The sequence below is a fragment of the Echinops telfairi genome, unplaced genomic scaffold, assembly GCF_000313985.2.
Source record: "Echinops telfairi isolate 266 unplaced genomic scaffold, ASM31398v2 ScPeMD7_655;HRSCAF=1070, whole genome shotgun sequence".
Lineage (NCBI taxonomy): Eukaryota > Metazoa > Chordata > Mammalia > Afrosoricida > Tenrecidae > Echinops > Echinops telfairi.
In genome coordinates, this window is record NW_022104553.1 from 19,917,498 (window position 1) to 19,928,069 (window position 10,572).

The following is a 10,572-nucleotide window of genomic DNA, read 5'->3' on the forward strand; positions in this document are numbered from 1 at the left end:
TGGTTTTCCAACAATGACATGACCTAAGAGGTAAGATCGGAGCTTATACTTTATTTTTCCCTCAGTTTTTCCAGGACAGTTAGGATCAGACCATCTCCCCCTCGGTCTCTGTGGGTACGATTGTTACCATAGCGATGGATCACCATCGTCACTTGACCCTTCAGGGTGCTTACGGCATAATCTCTTCATCGCAATCCACCACAGGCAGAATGTAATTAATCACGATATCATTGCATGCGGAATTATAGGAAAGATTTCAGGAAGAAAGAGTGCCACCCCCACCCCCCAGCCTTTCTTAGGGAATAGAGGAGGGAGAAACAACTGCATGAAGGAAAGTGTAAACCTGATTCAAAAACCTGACCAGGGCACCGAGAAGAAAAGAAAATTGCAGACCAATACTTTTTATGAACATAGAAGCAATTTTACACGAGCAAAATTTAATCCAACATGCATTTTACACACACAGAAATAGGTGCACAGGTTTCTTTCAAACACAATGTACATAGATTTGTCTGTAAAATCAGTGGATGGCTGCAGACAAATGCTCTCATTTGCACCCTTGTCTTTGGTTCATGCAGGTGTTTCCAAAACTAAGGTCCAATCAAAATAGTGACTTCTGAGGGGCTCTCCTGGGCCCGTTACTTTCAAGGCTGAGTGATCAGCTCAGCTTATTGTGGTAGTAACATAATGCATGCCAATTTGAAGTGTAGGGGTAGAGTCTAGCTGTCCATCAGATCACAGTCTGATGGTGCCTCCTTGTGGCGTGTCCTCCTCCTAAGGAGGGTCCTGGGAACCTCCCTGTCTCTCTGCTTCACCTTCCTGCTATCAAGTCACTCAGAGAGCTGCCACAGACACCACCATTGGATCCTGTGTCAGTCTGGGTAAACTAGGGAAACGAATCCACAGAGACGCATATGTATAAGAGAGAGTTTTATATAAAGGGTAAGTGCACATTCACAAAGCATCCCAACCCAGTGCTGTCAAAGCCTGTAAGTCCAACATTAGCCCACATGTTTGACACCAATCTACAAAGTCCTCCATCTCACAAAACACACGCAGTGATGCCGACTGCAGGAGGAAAGCCGAATCAGTGAACGTGTAAGCATCTCAGCGCTGGCAGGGTCTCCACACGGCTGCTCCAGCACCCGGGGCTGCATTGGGGTAGGTCCATGTGGCTTCTCCTCGGAGATGTCTTGCAGCAAGTGAGCCTTTCCAGTTGAAGCAGGGAACTGGCTAAGGCGGCTACACCCTGGTCCGTCCATCAGAGAGCAAGAGATCCGAGAACCAGAAAGATGAGGCTCATTGAGCCATTTATCTCTCTGCCCTTCAATTAACCCCGCATGTGTTTATCGGCCAGGTTGGCACAATAAACCTTAACTATCTCAGAGCCACACAAACTCTGCACCCCGCGACCTGTGATCTCCCTGGATTCGGCATCCTGGCATGTGGCTTCATGAGTCTGAAGAGGGATTTACGGACTAGTATCGGACTTATGGACTTGTTCTGGGCTGGGCGGAGATGTTGGCGTGATATGTAATTACCTCTTGCTATAAAGTTCTCCCTCACACATATATGAGCGTCATTGAATTTCCTTCTCTAGTCAACCTGACCTAGCACAGTTATGGGGACTTTTTTTGGGGTGGGGAGGAATTTCAAGGGCTAATTTCGGTAGATATTCTCAAAGAACACAGGATGATCACAGCGGCTTGTTACAAAGACATGTTAGGAACATTGAAAACCGCACCGGTGAGGAATAGGCCGGGCAAGTCGTGCTAAGGTATTTGTGTGTCCCATCAGGATAATGCACTTACTATTCATTTGAAGGCGGCGAGGGCTGCCCTATAGGAGTTTCCCTGGGAAACGTTCCCCTTCCATCCCGCAGGCCAGAGCTTGCCCCTTCAGATCCTTTGCGTTTCTAAAATTCAACATTAAACGGGGACACAACTGGAGTCCCTCAGGGAAGCCCAAACTGCCTTTTTGACGTGATATCAATCCAAGCGAGCAGAATCCTTCGGGGGCGGATTAGGGAGATGGAAGCACCAGCATCAGAAGTGTATCGACCGAGATGGATGCTATGCTAAGATACAACAGCTTCACATTTTTGTTGTTGTTGTTGAATAAAGGGTGCAACGATTCTGTAGCAGGACTTTTTTACTTACCTTAGTGTGCATGTCATAGATTGCGACCAATCGGGGCCTCACGTTCAAAAGCCAATATTAATAAAATATAATATATGTAACGTAAAAATTTCAAAACATAAAAAAGCCAGTACAATTCACTACGTGAACATCATTTAAAAAATCATAGGTGCCTTATAATTACTGCAAAAGGATATGAAAAAAAATGACTACTCATGTATGATTTTTTTTAAAAAAAAGAAGTCAGTGTATTAGAACTAGAAAAGCGCGTCTTCAATGAGATTGCGCAGATAATGTGGTGGCGGCATCTTGTCACCAGAAGGAAGGAGATTTATCAGCATCAACAGCCCAAGGCTGATTCCTGTGAGGCAGAGGTCAGACAATCACTCCACCCGCCAACATTTTACTTTTCTCCTTTGAACAATTCTGACACCAATTGTCTACCCCAAAGCACTCTACGCCTTTACTGGGTCTGATAATCTGTTGCAATGGCCACAGAGAACTCATAGTTAATACTCACAATCATGGGTTTGGTCCTCTGCTTTTGAGACGTAACAAGTTACAATTCAGGCTCAGACATGACTCAGGATACAGTTCTTTGATCTCAAGGTAGTTTTTCCCCCTACTGTACCCATATGCAGGTCTCTCGCTGGCCTTAAGTCCCTTGGGCTTCTTGGGGCCTATAGCCAGTCTCTGCCCTGACCAGGCAATTGTTACAAAGTTCTTTAGCTCTAGCTATAAGCTCCTGGGGCACCACATTCTGCCAGAGAATCTATTGCCCCAATGTGCTCAGCTTTCTACCTCTGTGTCCTGGAACCACCACCTGTGCTACCTTTGTTTCTCTGCTGCTCCACCACCTTGTGTTATCTCCATCCCTCTGTCTCTTGGTTGTAGGATGATCTCCATGTTGGGGTCCTGGGTGTGTTAGGGTGGGTAGACTACAGAAACAAATACATAGACACTCACATGTGTCTCAGAAAGAGCTTTATATAGAGTAATTGTACATTAAGAAAACATCCCAGCCCAGTGTAGATCAAGTCCATGGTCGGATATTAGCCCATATGGAAAGTCTTATGGATCCAGTGGTGGTGTAAGCATCTCAACGCTTACAGCAGGGGTCTCCACGTGCCTTCTTCAGCTCCGAGACTCTGGCTGCCATCAGCCTGTCCCCATGGGGCTTGTCAATTGCAAAGTCTCCCAGGGAGTGAGTGTGCGTCCCACCTCCAACGAGCTATTTATCTCCTTCGTGCCTCCAAATGAGGTCATCAAGCTCCAACCCAATTGACAGGCTACACTTCAACCCTTCTCTCTTAATGCCTTCAATTTGACATCAGGTTATGTAACTACCACACTGGGTCTAAAGGATGCACTCAATTTCTAGCTCTGCTTTCTAGGTGGTAGAGAGGGTCCCTCTGTCTACCTATGAGATGGCTCATTTAAGCCTAGCAGGATGATCATAACACTGCCCAACCTCTTCATTAGGGTTATGTACACCTATTTGTACACTCCTGCCCTGGTAGCATAATGGTTATGCGTTGAAGTGCTGACTACAAGGTCAGCAGTTCAAAACCACCAGCTGTTCCTTGGGACAAAGACAAGGCTTTTTACTCCCATCAAGAGTTACAGTCTCGGAACCCCACAGGGGCAATTCTACCTTGTCTTATAGAGTAGCTGTGGGTCACCATTGACTTGATGGGACCTGATTGTTTGTGTTAGTCTGGGTAGACTAAAGAAACAAATCCATGGGCATACATATGTGTATAAGAAAGAGATTTATATGCAAGAGGAATTGAACATTGAGAAAAATATCCCAACTCAATCCAGTCCAAGACCATAAGTCTGATATTAGCCCATCTATCCAATACCAATCTATAAAGTCCTCTTCCGATTCATGAAACACATGCAATGAGGCCAAATGCAGAATGATCACAAGGCAATGGGTAGAAAGTCTTTGGGTCCAGTGGCGTTGTAAGTATCTCAGCATTGGCAGGGGTCTCTCTTTGGCTTCTCCAGCTTCAGAGGTCTGGTTGTGTCCATGTGGCTTGTCTTCTGCAATGTCTCCCAGGGAGTGGCAGAGAGAGAGAGGTGTCTTCCATCTCCAAGGAGGATGTCCCAGATTTCCCAGAATTTTCAGGAGAAGGCCACGCCCACACAGAAGTCTCATTGGCTGTCTCTAGATTGACAGCCTAGACTCCACCCCTACACTCTTAATCCTTAAATTGACACCAGATTAGGTGGCTAGCACATTGTTAAAAAGCTATCTGATCCTTTGGGTGGGCTACAATCACCTTATTTATATAGTCCGACTCATATGATCAAGAGCAAATAGCACAGCATTGAAGAAAGAAGTCTAAGCTGTGTGAAGGCATTGTGGAAGAACTGGGCTCCAGGGATAGAATACCAAGTGAAATATTTCAAAAGCCTGGTGCAGCGCTGGAAGTACTCACTCAGCTATGCCAAAAATTTTGAAAGACAAATACCTGGCCAACTCACTGAAACATATCCATATTTCTGTCCATTCTAAAGAAAGGTGACCCAGCCGAATGTAGAAATTATTCAATAATATCATTAATAGCACACACAAGTAAAACTTTCATGAGGCAATTTAGAGCCAGGTTCAGAAGAGGATGTGGAAAGAAAGATATCCCTGCTAATGTCAGAGAGATGTTGCCTGAAAGCAGAGAATATCAGAAACACGCTTACTTGTGTTTTATTCACCATGCGAAGACATTCAACCATGTAGATCATGACAAACTATGGATCACGTTGTGAATAATGTGAATTCCAGAATATTGTGCTCTTGGGGAACCTCTACATCAGTGGTTCTCAACCTGTGGGTTGCAACCCTTTTGGGAGTCAATAACCCTTTCACAGGGGTCACCTGATTCATAACAGTAGCAAAATTACAGTTGTAAAGTAGCAACAAAAATAATGTTATGATTGGGGCTCACCACACTATGAGGAACTGTATTAAAGGGTCGCGGCATTAGGAGGGTTGAGAACCACTGCTCTACAGAGATCAAGAGACAGTCATTCAAACAGCGCAAAGGGACGCTGGATGGTTTAAAATCAGGAAAGATGAAGTCAGGGTTGTATCCTTTCACCGTACTTATTCGAGCTGTATGCTGAATAAATAATCCAAGAAGCTGGACTCGGTATACGAATTAGAGTTCATTAACAACCTGTGACATGTAGATGATGTAACTTTCCTTGGTGAAAGTCAAGGGGATGTGAAGCATTCCCCGACGAAGATGAAAGACGGTAGCCTTCTGTATGGATTACACCTCAATGTAAAGAAAACAAAATTCCTCAAAATGGAACCAATGAACAACGGAACCAGAGAACGACGTTATAATACACAGAGAAAGAACGGAAGTGGCCAAGGATTTCATTTCGCTGGGATCCACAATCAGCACCCACCGAAGCAGCAGTCAACAAATGTCCGTGAGCGTATTTGCATTGGATGTATTTGTAAAATACCTCTCTAAAGTGCTAAAGAGCAAGTGTATGGCTCTGACGACTAGGGTGTGCCTGGCCCAAGCCCTGGTCATTTTCAACTGCCTCATTCACCTGTGAAAGTTGGATCATTAATGAGTAAGGAAGACCAAGGAAGAATGGATGCACTTGAATTAGGGTGTTGGGGAAGAATCTGATAGGACCTGGGACTGCCAGACGAACAGACGTATCTGTCTTGAACAAGTGTGGCTCTTTAGAAGCAAGGACGGTCAGGCTTCGTCTCGTGTATTTTGGATGTAGGATGCACCAGGCTTTGGAGACGAACATGCTTGGTAGGGGGTCATACATTTTTATTTTTAAAAGACACTCAATGAGACGGACTGATACTGGGCCACAACAACGGCCACACACATGACACAAATAGGAGGATGACACAGGACCGGGCAGTGTTTCGGTCTGTTGTACAGACGGTTGCTGTGAGTCAGAATTGAACCGATGGGGCACTACAACGACAATTCAGCAATCGTGGCTGTTATCGGGCTGAGTATGGAATTGCTAACCACCCATTGCTCCCCTGAAGCAAATGAGGGGTTCTGCTCCTATAAAGACATAGAGCCTCAGAAACCCTACGAAGTGATTCTACTCAGTCCCACTGGGTCACTGTGGATCACAATGCACTCAATGGCAGTTCACTCGCACAAAATCCTTTGGTGGGGATCACAGGGCCATGGCTAGAAAGGCCGTATAAAATCGATCCATTGCATTACCCTGATCAAAGACACAATGAAAACCCTACTTTTAGCATCACACTTCTAAAAAAAGATCATTTTATTGGGAGCTCTTACAGATATTATAACAACCCACATTTCAATGAGATCAGGCATAATTGCACAATTACTGCCACCATCAGGTTCAAAGCATTTTCTTTGTTGTTGAACTCTTTGATGCCAGTTAGCATCAGACTTAATGGCGAAATATTGAAAAATTTGCCTGTAAGATTGGAATCATGGCAAGACTAGCCATCCCTTGCTGATGACGTATGTTAAGAGAGAGAGAAAAAAGGAAGTACATTTGGGGGTGTGTGTGCTAAATTTTCCTGTATTTGCAAGAGATAGGATGGTGGCTGCAGAAAATTCTGAGAAGTCTGCAAAAAGCCATTGCATGCAAATTTTGGATGGAAAGGAGTTAGAAGAAAAACCCAGGAAGCGGCAGCCGGCCACCCGCTGCCTTCATGGCTGAAGCCGGAGAGGTGTTCCGTGTTCCACGGTGCAGTGTCACACCATGCTCGCCGACTTCTTGCACCTTGCCTGGGACCTGTTGGCATCCCTCGGGGCCACGGTCTTCTCCAGAGTCACAAGGCAAGTTCATTTGGAAGCGCCCGTATAAGTTGGCCTTGAAGGTGCACGCAAAAACAGTATTTGCAACCTTTTATTTTGGGGCTCCTGTGCGGTTGCCACTGGTTTTCAACTCTATTCCACCCATGTGACGTTTGCTGCCGGGAGAGGTCATTTTTGCCTTTCCAGTGACGGAGTGGTGTGCTGCTAGCTCTTAAAAGCAAAAGCCACAGTAAATGCCTCTGAGATGGATATTCACACCATGCCCCTGACAGAAACGACTGTAGAGTTGAAGGAGAAGATTCTGCTGACACGCACTGGCTTGTATGCCCTAGTGAAGATTCTGAAGGAAGCAGTGCGTGGCGAGTCCAAGCCAGAAAACTGAGCCGGAACCAGGGCTGCGTACAAGCTTCAGCTTCAGTGTGATCTTCCACCGCTAGCGCTGCTTGGTCTTGCTCAGGAGTGGTGGACTGCAGGCACGGGGTTGGGGCACACGGGTGGTTAGTTGCCTCTGCGCTGATTTTCCAAATGATTGTGGAGCTGTTTCTAGATGGGGAGAAACTAAGGAGCCTTTCACTAGGGTTTCATAGCTATTTGCCGGAACATATTTTAGCTTCTCATCAGATTCCTCATATTTATTTCTATAAACATTTCTGACTCCAAATTTAGAGACTAGAATGTTCCATGTGTGCTGTAATCTAGAGATGGATAGTTGGTTAGAAAAGAGGATTGACTATTATTGGCCACTATTGTTCCCACATACAGCAATAGTGGAACGATTGGTTAATAAAACAATTTATCCCTTTTTAGTAGTAAAAAGAAAAACCCAGGAAGCAGGGTTAGTGGTACTGTAAACATGCAAGGGTAAGAAGCTTTGAAGCTCTTGTTTCAGTGTCTTGGGAGGCTCCATCGTGTGACATTGCCTGTGATGGACACTAGCCACTGTGCTGAGACGGCTCAGCTATAACAGTGATTGGGAAGATGGTGCAGGACCAGACAGGGCTTTGTTCTGTTGTTACATGGGATCGAGTTGAGTCAGAACTCACTCAACTACACTAGCAACAACAGCAGCTAGGTCTATCCAGTGGCTAATAACACCCAGACAATCACTACAGGGAACCAAAAAGGGCAGCCTTTCATTAAAACCAAAGTCTAGAAGGCAGGAAGAGCCAGAAAAGCAGGATAAAAGGAAATGGGAAAGCCAGGAGGAGTCCAGGATATACGGGGATACCACATGGAAACTCGGCTCAGTATTCTCCCAGCTGAGCTCCCAGCTGACAGGGATCATCAACTACTTGAGCCCCCAACGACTTGAGTAGCTACCTTGATGTCCAGCTCAGTTGACGTCTTCCCATTTCCTCCTGGCTTTCCCGTCAGATTGAGAAACTAATAGTATGCTTACTGTAGAATTATCGGGAGGCATCCAGTGTACTGGTTTCCGGTTGCGGCTGTAACAAACACCACAGGCTGAGTCTCTTGATACAACCCAAAGTTGTTGTTTCATGTGATGCAGGCCAGAGTCAGAGTGGATCTTACGGTCCAGAGTGGATCTTACGGTCCTAAAATCAAGCTGTGGGCAGGGCTGACTTCCTTCTGGAAGTTCTAGGGGAGAATCTGCTTTCTTGTCTCTTCCAGCCATAGGAGCCCATGTGCATTCCTTGGCCTTTGGTTCTTGCCTTCATCTTCAAAGCCAGGAGCTTTCCTTCCGACAATAACTTTGATTCTAACCATACTCGCGTCACCTCCTTCATCACTTGTGTGTTAGGCTGGGGGACTAGAGAACCAAGTCAGAGACTCTCATATAGGTGTAAGAAAGAGCTTTACAGGAACATACATGTGCAAGTATACTTATACATGATGATGGGGAAATAGATCTATGTGCATATATTTATAGGTTTATTATTAAGGTAGCAGATGGACATTGGGCCTCCACTCAAGCACTCCCTCAATGCAAGACACTTTGTTCTATTAAACTGGCATTCCATGATGTTCACCTTCCCGATACAATCGCTGAAGACAAAGCAAGTACATAAGCAAATGTGGTGAAGAAAGCTGATGGTGCCCGCTATCAAAAGATATAGCGTCTGGGGTCTTAAAGGCTTAAAGGTTAACAAGTGGCCATCTAGCTCAGAAGCAACAAAGCCCACATGGAAGAAGCATGCCAGCCTGTGTGATCATGAGGTGTCGATGGTATCAGGTATCAGGCATCAAAGAACAAAAAAAATCATACCATTGTGAATGAGGGGGAGTGCAGATTGGGGACCCAAAGCCCATCTCTAGGCACCTGGATATCCCCTTACAGAAGGATCATGGGGAGGAGACAAGCCAGTCAGCCTGCAGTGTACCAACAATGAAACTTACAACTTTCCTCTAGTTCTTAAGTGCTTCCTTACCCCCAATATCATGATCTCAATTCTACCTTACAAATCTGGCTAGACCAGAGGATGTTCACTGGTACAGATAGAAACTGGAAACACAGGGAATCCAGGACAGGTGAAACCTTCAGGATCAGTGGTGAGAGTGGTGATACAGGGGGGGTGGAGAGAAGGTGGGGTAGAAAGGGAGAACCAATTACAAGGATCGACATATACCCCCCTCCCTGAGGAACGGACAACAGATAAGTTGGTGAAGGGAGACGTTGGACAGTGTAAGACATGAAAAAATAATAATTTATAAATTATCAAGGGTTCATAATGGAGGGGAGAGGGGAGGGAGGGGAAAATGAGGAACTGATACCAAGGGCTCAAGTAGAAAGCGAATGTTTTGAGAATGATGACGGCAATAAATGTACAAATATGCTTGGGGAAAAAAAGATATATATTATGATGAGGGCAACAAATATACAAATGTGCTTGACACAATTGCTGGATGTATAGATTGTGATGAGTTATATGAGCCCCCAATAAGACAATTTAAAAAAGAAAAGAAAAGAAAGAACTTTATATCAAGGAGTAATTGGATATCAAGAAAACATCCCAGTCCAGGCCAAATCAAGTCCATAAGCCCTATATTAGCCCTTAAGTCTAATACTAGCCCATAAATCCCTCTTCAGACTCATGCAGCTACATACAATGGTGCAAAATGCAGAAAGATAACAGGTCAGTGGGTGCAAAGTCTTGTGGATCCAGTGGCAGTCGAAGCATCTTCAGGGCTCTCCCAGGTCTCACTACGGCTCCGTGTAACACATCAACAGGAAGGTGAAAGCAGGGGGGGTCGGCGGGTCGGCCTCCATCAGGCAAACCATTTATCTCGGTTGTCCTCCAATCAAGCTGCAACCCGATTGACAGGCTAAATTCCATCCACCTCTTCCTATGGGAGCCCTGTTGGCACAAAAAACCTAACAGTCACAACTTGTAAGGACCCTAGTGGCTATATTGGGCCCAGGAGGATAAAGTCCCCATCGTTAGATACACAATGTAACCTCATCTTCCAAGTCCCTTTGCCATAAAAGGTAACATTCCCAGATTCTGGAGATCAGCGAGGACTTGGTACCTTGAGGGACCTTTATTCTGGCTAAGTATTACCATTGATAATTTTTTAATGGAAATATATTTAAAAAGAAGGAAGAAATGGCCCTATGGAAATGTAGGAATACATAAGCACCATTTAACCTTGGGCCCCAGTTCCCTTCTTGGGCCTATTGC

At 45.2% G+C, this 10,572-nt stretch overlaps 2 pseudogenes; one reads left to right on the plus strand and one right to left on the minus strand.

Annotated features, from left to right (window-relative positions):
- LOC101646918 overlaps positions 1 to 2,171 on the minus strand; it is a 13,484-nt pseudogene extending 11,313 nt beyond the window's left edge.
- A 3,918-nt stretch (positions 2,172 to 6,089) lies between these two features.
- Positions 6,090 to 7,313, plus strand: LOC101646606 (annotated as a pseudogene).
- Positions 7,314 to 10,572: the final 3,259 nt, after the last annotated feature.